At 41.8% G+C, this 8044-nt stretch overlaps 1 long non-coding RNA gene across 1 annotated transcript; it reads right to left on the minus strand.

Moving 5' to 3' along the window:
• Nucleotides 1-1186: 1186 nt before the first annotated feature.
• LOC119482397 lies at nucleotides 1187-5095 on the minus strand. Its single transcript, XR_005205418.1, has 3 exons — nucleotides 5083-5095; nucleotides 1837-1838; nucleotides 1187-1357 (listed from the first exon to the last, which is right to left on the minus strand). It is a non-coding gene; the product is annotated as an uncharacterized LOC119482397 (long non-coding RNA).
• Nucleotides 5096-8044: the final 2949 nt, after the last annotated feature.

An 8044-nucleotide genomic window follows, 5' to 3' on the forward strand; every position in this document is an offset into this window, starting at 1 on the left:
GGAACTGGGCCTCAACACAATACTGAAAGACTCCTTTGAGAGGCCAGTACGACAGGCAGGAGTAGGAGGGGTTTGAGGGCAGGGAAGCCAGGCCGGGGTACTGCGAGTTGAGGGTCCCTTAGCTCCTGTTTCCCAGCTTAGAGTGATAGGCCCGGGGAGATGAAAGACCCTCAGACTCTGTGAATTGAGCTCCAGACAGGTCTCACAAAACTAGATGTGGTAACACAGGGCCTCCTTCAAGGCCGCAGAATGACTGCTTTCAATTGGCAGGCCTATTGTCTTTCTTTAGAAAGCCGCCGTTTGACTTCTGATTGGCAACAATGCAGTGGATATGTGGTATTGTTGTGGATCAGTTGAAGGCTTCATTTGGGAGGTTTGAAGCTGTAATGAGATTACAAATTCAACTTTTGTCCCCTTTTCATGCTGTGATGAGTTAAACTGACGACAGAAAGATTCAGATTTCAAATTTCAGTTAAGTGTGCTTAACAAAGAGGCACATTTACTTAAAACTTAAGAGAGAGCTTTGGGTTCAATGATCTCATAAAGTCTCCGTCTCATGCACAAACAACTTGTTTGGTGCCTTTGCCAGGGGTGAGTTTTGTAGCTGTCCTTATTACAGACATCACTCTGGTAAAAGTAGCTGAGTTAGGTTGTGTTTTCTTGTTTCTTGGCAGGTTATGTTTTGCTACAGGGGGTGAGCAACCAGGCTAATATCTCTCTGTTCTTGATGTCAAACACTGCTGCTGTTGTTGTTGTTGTAGAGTTACTGGCGTGCTACTTTAAAATACAATTTATTTGTGAGATTTATTTTGCAGATTAACTTCCCTTCTTTCTCTTGATTTGTATTGCTGTGAAGATAAACACAATTGAAGGAAAGGTATGACTATATGCTATTGTCACTTAATATAACCACCTCTTATTCACAGTGACAGTAACCTTTATCGAGTAGAATGAAGTGATATATTTCTCATCTCTGTAGCCTAATTGAGTGTTACAGGAATGAGTCCTAAAAACCAGAAATGAGTTTGCATTTTAGCTTTTTAGCACTTTCGGTTCCCTTGTCTGGAAGTCAATGCGTTTTTTGAATGGGTTTCTAGTTAGATGCCTGAAATAAGGTCTGTGGTTAACACAAGCTGAAGAGATTTTAACGTTTTGTTCTACGATATATAAAATACAATCCATAAATATAGCGCTTGTGAATTTTTAAGCTTTTACGTGTCTTAAAAAAGGCGGTTGCTAATAAGTGGCTAAATGAGACCACTAAACGTCATCACATGACTCGTCTGCCTTTACGGCCTCGTTGTGTAAACTCGTGCTCATGTGAACGTGGTGTAGTTCGTTTATAGCCTAACGTTAGCTGTTTACATAAACATTTGTTTGCCACAGAGTTTATTTTCTGCAATAATCCAAAACCCAATGAAAACATACCATTGGGTTTTTGTCGAGGGAACCTGAGCGATTCTAACTTCCTGGATGGCCTACCAAAAATACCTCATCCCTGCAGCACATTATGTTCTGTCTTCAGACCAAAAGACAAACTTTCTTGAAAGAGATAGATGTTATCATTTCCAAAATTCACAACATGTTTTTATCCAACAATACATTCTGCTTCAATCCATATTTGTTGGCGCAAAGCCTTTCAAAAATAACAGTTTCACTGCTGCCAAAAAACTGCTCTCCTGCTTGCCACACACAAAGCCGCACAGACATTCAATCAAAAACGTCAATAACATGGCTGTGTATTACAATATGAATGCAGCTCATTCAGAGAGTGACAAGCTGTTGTGTCAGCATGAGTGAGATGTGGGCTTGTTGTGTGTGCGCCGCACTCACAACCGCTGTTTCTTTGCAAATATTTAGCGCTCTAATAGTGCTAAATATCAGAGCCCTATCATGTATGACCACCATGCAAGCAAAAATGATGTACAACACAAATAACCCATTCATGATTCAACAGGCAACAGCGGCGGTGCAAAAATGCACACTCAAAGGCACAGCCAGGCCACTGCCACAGCAACGATCTAAAGCAAGCAATATTCAATAGCTAATTAAGATACATCAAAATTCAATCAACTTACCAAAGCTGCTCATCATTTCAAGACAAAGTCCATCCTCCTTTCTTTTGCCAGGAAATCTGCCACCAAACCTGTGAATTAAAAACAACAGAGATAAGTAAAAGTCTAAACAGACACTAAAGCACTACATCTAAAAATCTAAACGTCACAAATTAAAATTAAATAAATCTCAAAACTTGAACTTGGATTAATGCTATGTTATGTGCTAGCTAGCTAGTTATACTTCAGTCAGTTGCTAACTGGCCCTCAGATCCAGATCGCCTCGAATCCGCTTGGATCACGACACACGAAAAATGCTGACGTAGGCGGTTAGGCAAGCTAGAAGGCTCCGGCGTGTCAACGAAAACGCCCAACGTGGCAAACTCAAAATCTGATTGGTTACAGAAGATGACAATCAACAACATCGTCCCCATTTGCTTCAACAGCAGAGGGATTCACTCAACATTCTAAAGGCCTCAGAGGTCGTGTCTAGAAGGTAATGCGCAAATTGCAAAAGACCTTGAGTGGTTAAGGTTATGATAGGTCATCATGCAGCAAGTTTTTGCAATAAAGGAAGCAACTTGGATTGCTTTGGGCGACAAAACTACTTGGTTAGGTTTAGGTAAAAATCTTGGACGTGGTGTTACTTAAGTACGGAAGTAACGTGACAAATAAGTCCGCGTTTGGGTTAAAATACGGAAGTGACATAACTTAAATACGGAACTTAGGTGACTCACACGGGATACTAACAGCTGTCTCATGGGCAAAAGTCCAATGTTTTCTGACCCACCCATCCACCCCTTTTCTCCTCCCGACGCGGTGTTTGTCGCTCTTTATACTTCATGGTTCACAATTACGTGGATTACATACAAATTGATTTTGTGGGATATAAATTACAGTTATTTTTGAAGGTGTAGCTACTAATGGTGTACGAGAACAGCTATGTGGTAGTAACTGTAAGAACAAACCTTTCTGCCACCTCCAAAACTCTATGTGACACCTCAGTTACAACTAATTAACAGGTAATATCCATGCTAATTAGAATCACTACTTTATACTCATTCATTTGTCTAAAAACAGAAACAGAAACCTGCTAAAACTCAGCAGAATTGGTTGTGTCTGTCCCTCTCTTTACTCTCTTTGTTGTTTGCCACTCAAAAGAGAAGAGAGAGATATTTATGAAAATGACCTGAAAATCCTTTTGTGGCATTTTTTACATGTAAACAGTTTTTGTCAGTTTTATCCGCCTTTCTGTTGATATGCTTTGAATCCTTTCTCCTTTGAAGGCTTTTGTAAGCTAAAGCTCATCTTTCAGTGAGTACAACTGTAACAACAGCACTATGTGGCACCCCATTATGTATCCACACCTTTGTGGAAAGCAGACAAATCCATTCTGGACATGTCACTGCCCACATAAGCAAAAAACATCACTTTGAGTTAACAAAGGAGAGTGGACCACACAACCCCTCTGGCCTCTCTGGCCTAGTTTCCCTTTGCATCCTCAGCCAAGAGTTCTTCACAGAGCTCGGCCCACGCTCCCATCCTACTTGTCTGTCAGCTATAGCGGAGATGTGGAGGTTTTGTTTTGAGTTTGAAAGTGTCTTTAATCCTCTCACAAGTCTGAAAGCAGTTGGCTGGTCAGTCTTGATCATGTGATGAAGGGTCTCTTTGTTCCTCTTTGAAGATATAGATGTGGATTAATGGTAAGTACACCATAAAGAGGTTGGCGGTTGAAATGTACATAAAGAGGCTGTTCTAAAGGAAAGATATGCTTCACTATAAAACATACATTTGCATGATAGAATGGTGTTTTGATCTGTTGATTGAGATGCAGACATGGTCAGTGCGAATATTTCTCTGTCTTAGTTCAAAAGCAGCTCATTTAAGTTGAGTGAATTCAGACTCTACGTCAGTTAACCAAGTTTAGATGTCTTCACTTATTTATACAGTCTGACACACACACAGAGCCCAATTAGCTGCAGTGACCTGTGCTATTAACATTCCAGTGAAGGGAACTGTCAGTCTGTAACATGTGAAGAGGGATGATCTTCTGTCTCAAGAGAAACCACACACACAGAAAGACTGACACATGAATTCACAAATGACACGCAATAAAGAGCCAAAGACAGAAAAAGGAAAAGTAGTTAAAGAGCATGCAAATACTCACTGATATTGACACAAGGTAAAGTGGAAATGAAGCAGTCAACCAAGATGAGCTGGTTTACTAAATGGATTTCCACTCTAATTAACTATTACATAACAAACATGACAAATGTCAGCATTTTAGAAAAAAAAAAGAAGCTATGTTTTATCTTTCGTTGCAAGAGCGCCGCCATGTTGCAGTACCCAAGCCTGTGACGTCACAAGGCTGAGTAGAAAGATACAACGGTAGAGATCGTGAAAGACGCAGACTAAGGAGACACAGGACAGAAGAAAACAAAATAGGAGATGCTATTGTATTGTTCCTGGATATAAAGATGAGTTTTATGATGTTAAAACCAAGGACAAAACAGTCCATTGCATAAATTGACGCTGAAAATCAAAATCCCACTCCTTCTCAGGGTCATAACTCAGTCAAATCGTGAATGAATCTAAAAGAAATGCTCCTTATGACATCAGAACTTGCCTGAGAATCACCACCTTTTTTAAGTTTTCTTCAGTATCAAAGTAATACTGAAGATAGTTGTCTGTACATCCATGTGTACACGGCATACAACAACTGGTGATAGTTAATTCGGCAAACTTTTAATGATGCCATTGCAACATTATACTTCCTGTTTACGTCCCTCAAAGCATTAATCATTAAGTGAAACTATTAATGGAGAGCTTGATGAGATAAAGCGGACTGCTGTATTGCTAATGTGGCTGAAATGTACGTGAGGGAATAATTTATCATCTGTCATAAAGTAAACAGTGGGCAACCAATGAAGCCAATGCTGAAGTGCTTTAAACTTGCATTCTCTCTAACAGCCAGCAGGTTGCAAAAAGAAGTCTGATTGTATAGAAGTCTATGAGAAAATGACCCTACTTCTACTACTACCTCAGTAAGCATTGTAAAGTTTATGGTCTCAATCTCTAGTTTCAAGTCTTCTTCAATACAGCATGATGTTTATTTAGTAAATTATGGTCCCATTTAGAATTAAATAGACCATAAAGCAGGGGATGCTTTAGGGCGTGGCTGCCTGGGAGTCTTACAACTTTAACTTCTACTTTCACACTTGTGTTTTCAGTTCATGAAAGTTAATTATAACCTTTTTGGTCACCTAAAAATGTCTCATTCAGCATTCGGTTGTACTTAGCTCCACCCTCTTGTGTCACTTCTGGTTGCAAATAACCAAGGTGGCGACAACCAAAAACTAAGATGGCGATGACCAAAATGCTAAGTCCACTTCTTATATACAGTCTATGTTGATAAAACTGTGACTTTTTCGGCCTAATGAAAAAAAAACTCTTCCTGCTATAACAAGGATGAGCAATGTTAAATAAACAGTCTTTATCAGCTGTGATTTATCACACAGTAGCACCAATGTACTCTCACCAGAACAACATTGCGCCCGCTAACAGCTACCTCTCTGCTCTGTGACATGACTGTAGAATTCCTCATTTATTTGTGTGTGTGTGTGTGTGTGTGGGTGTGAGGGAGTGTAACTCTGCTGAATATATGTTGTGTCACAGCATCGCCTCCTGGGTCAGGGCTTTATTTACTGACCGAGTTTGGTGCCGTGTGTAGTGGGAACGCAGCCGCCACAGATCACTACGCGACCTTAATTATGTTATCAGTCAACATCAGGGTGTAAATATCCCGGAGAACGTATTGGGCCCAGTGGGGAAGCGTGCACGCGTCACAGAAACACACACACAGACACTCACATAGTCTATCAAACGCATCCAGTCCTTTAGTCACCATCAATCACAATCTATTTTTGCCCTCTGACTGATGTGTGTGTGATCAATACGTCTGAGCAGGTACAGTGTACTTCTTATTTACTATCTGAGCGTCTCAGACAAACAAGGGGGAGGGCGACAAAAGAAGAAAGTCAAACCCCACTGCGAAGGATAAGGACGAGGAAGAGGGTGAGACCGAGACAGATAGATACAGATATGGAAAAACAGACAGTTCAATCATTGAACAAAGTAGCAGCTTCTCAAGGAGTGCTGTAGGCAGATCTGCTCTGTCACAGATTTAACATTTATCACACACGTACAGTACATGCACACTCTCGCACACACGCGTATACAGACACATCTTGACATACTTCAGTGTGAGTAGGACTTGTCAGAGTCAGTGTTGTTATCCATAGTGAATATATGAAATATGGAGCATGGCTGTGTCAGGCAGCCCGGAGCAGCGGAGCCTGTATCTGTGGGATAAATAAACGCCCTGTGCCAGAGCGAGTTCAGGTTTGTTTTCAAAGGACGTTCCAGCCAACACTGTTGTTTTGGCTCTGAGGACCTGCCTGAACCCATGCTGCAATAATAACTCACTCTTGAGATAACTTTCAATATTTTCACCTCCGCCGTTGAATAGCAAACAAATGAGGGAGCCGACATGTATAAGGTATCACGGCGCGCTGGCCGTCCGCTGCTCCTCTGGAAGTCAAGAGTTCAGACCTCGTTTTAATTAAATTCAAGTCATTCATGATGTATTTCTGAAGCCGATCATTAAACTCTGCTCTGCGGCTCGCTGAGGAAAAATGTACAGATTGAATACGTTGTACATATTCATCAAGAATCAGAAATAGCTCGTTAACATTGACACCTGTGGCCGTCAGCGTCCTGTTGCTCGAGCTTGTGCTCGCGCTACGTTGAGCTTGCAAGCATCGGTCAAAACAGTGAGGCGACACAGGCTCTGTTCAGACCTGGTATTAACATGCGTCCTGAGTGATCGGATCACAAGTGGTTAGCTCAAAGTACAGGTGTGAACGCACTCAAGACGCATTGAGGACACATTGAGATTCGAACGCTCAGACCACATTCAGAGGTGGTCTGGGCTGTATATGGCCACATTCTTTTAGCAGTGTGTATGCAAATGTGTCCTGGGCCACATTAAGGACCGCCTAACTGACGTCCCGCTGGTATCTGCGGGTCTCTGCGCTCCTCAGGTGAATAGACAGGCAGATGCCTCGCAGTATAGAAACAGCCTCTGTGCACTACTGTATCCTGTCGGTACAACTGTATTGTATTAAAATGTATCTTAAATATAGGCTACATAATCTACAGACTATCAGACTAGGCCCGCAAAGTGCTTTATTATCATACTGTCAGAGATGTGTTGGTGTTTTTTTTTCCGATGCTCTGCACGGAGCTGACATCTGCCCGCCCGCTCGCTCTCTCTCCTCCCCAGCTCTCTGAAGCTCTATACCCGCTGTTGCCTGGCAAATGCAGCAGTGCCAGCGGCACAAAAGTCCACCGGTACAATAACCTTATATTATTATTACCCAAATTCACAAATATATAGGATATTACTAATGACATTACTGTAATATTACGTCACAGCGTCTGCTGTATTAGCCATGTGTTTACTACGTGTTTACGTGCACATAGAGCAAGGAAGTGAGATCGGATCACAAGTGGTCACTGAAGATGCATGTGGAGACACATTCTAATGCCAGGTGTGAACAGACGTACTTAAAGCTGTCCACTTGGGATCCGATCACTGAGGACGCATGTTAATACCAGGTCTGAACAGGGGCAAACACGAGACTGAACGTGATTGACAGCTAAAACCACAATATTACTACATATTTCACATGCTTGGCAGTAATGTTAGCTTACCTGTCCAATAAGAATTTTGCCAGCTCGGGGTCCGTTTTGATACCCAAAACCAAACGAAGGTCCCTCCATGAATCAAAGGCCCGGCCGATGTTGATCCTAGTTTTCCCCCGATGTCGGTCACATTCCTGTTTAGCAAGAACGGCTTCACTAGATATAACTGTTTTTTTGTGCTTCCGTGGAGTTTGTGTTGTGGTGGGGGCCGGTCGTTTGTTGGT

The sequence above is a fragment of the Sebastes umbrosus genome, chromosome 2 (assembly GCF_015220745.1).
Source record: "Sebastes umbrosus isolate fSebUmb1 chromosome 2, fSebUmb1.pri, whole genome shotgun sequence".
NCBI lineage: Eukaryota > Metazoa > Chordata > Actinopteri > Perciformes > Sebastidae > Sebastes > Sebastes umbrosus.